This window comes from Callorhinus ursinus, unplaced genomic scaffold (genome assembly GCF_003265705.2).
Source record: "Callorhinus ursinus isolate GAN/ISIS: 27379988/994484 unplaced genomic scaffold, GSC_fseal_2.0 scaffold51, whole genome shotgun sequence".
Taxonomy (NCBI): Eukaryota; Metazoa; Chordata; class Mammalia; order Carnivora; family Otariidae; genus Callorhinus; species Callorhinus ursinus.
In genome coordinates, this window is record NW_027397113.1 from 37,053 (window position 1) to 38,544 (window position 1,492).

Sequence of the window (1,492 nt, forward strand, 5' to 3'; positions counted from 1 at the left end):
ATCCCGCAGTTCCTCACTGACAAGCTGGAGTACGTCTTCTCAGTCTCTGCCTGCCATACGGTGGAGTTTGGGTATCAAAAACAGGAAAAAAATAAGAGTCTCTTCTTATTTCCTCTTGTTCAGAATAACACATTGATTCCCAGTGTCCTCCAAAGGCAACTGAGAACCTTGCATAGTTTTTCCCGGGGTGACTGAGAAATGAAGATTTACCTAAACCTAGTCTGCCCCCTGCGATGTTTGGGTGTATGGACACACCATGAGGGGGTGACCACGATCCAGGTGACCCCCATCACCCCCCATATCACCCTTTCCCTCCCCTTTCTGTAGTGAGAACGCTTAGAACCTGCTCTCTTGAACTTTCAGGCGCACAACACAGTATCGTCAATGGCCGTCCCCGTTGCGTGCGTTACATCCTGGGAACTGTTGGTCCTACAGCGGGAAGCTGGTACCCCTTGATCAACATCTCCTCCCCAGCCCCGGCCCCAGACAACCGCCGTTCTGTGATTTATTACTGTGAGTTCAGGGAGTGAGTAAGTGAGATTATGCAGCATTTGTCCTTCTGTCTGGCTCCTTTTACTCAGCATAATGTCCTCCAGCTTCATCCACATTGTCACTAATGGCAGGATTTCCTTCTTTTTAAATATTGTGTAATGGTGCATTGTATGTATAAGCTACACCTTCTTTATTCATTCGTCTGTTGACAGACACTTAAGATGCTTCCATATCTTGACTATTGTGAATAATTCTACAGTGAACATGGGGGTGCAAGCATCTCTTCAAGCTAGTGATTTCATTTCCTTTCGATAAATACCCAGAAGTGGGAGGACTACATCCTAGGGTAGCTCTATTTTTGACTTTTTGAGGAACCTCCACACTGTTTTCCAGAGTGACTGCCCCAGCTTGCATTCCCACCAACAGTGTAGGAGGGCTCCCCTTTCTCCGCATCCCCACCAACACCTCTTGTTTCTTGCCTTTTTGATACCAGCCATTCTGACTGGGGTGAAGCATATTTCATTGTGGTTTTGGTTTGCATTTCTCTGATGATAAGTGATGTTGAGCACTTTTTCATGTACTTGTTGGCCACTGTATGTTTTCTTTGGAAAAATGTCTATTTGGGCCCTTTGCCCATTTTTAAATAGAGTTATTTGTTTTTCTGCTATTGAGTTATATGAGTCCCTTATATGTTTTGGATATTAACCCTTTATCAGATATATGGTTTACAAATATTTTCTCCCATCCTATAGGTTGCATGTCAACTCTGTTGATGGTTTTTTGTTTTTGGCTTTTTTTGCTATGCAGAAACTTTTTAGTTTGATGTGGTCCCACTTGTTTATTTTCCTTCTGTTTTCTGTGAAAGCAATCTGTCCTGGACTTTTCTCTGCCGGGAGTTTTTTGATTTAGTCTCCTTACTGGTTATTTGTCTGTTCAGATTTTCTGATTCCTTTCTTCCTTCCTTCCTTCCTTCCTTCCTTCCTTCCTTCCTTCCTTCCCT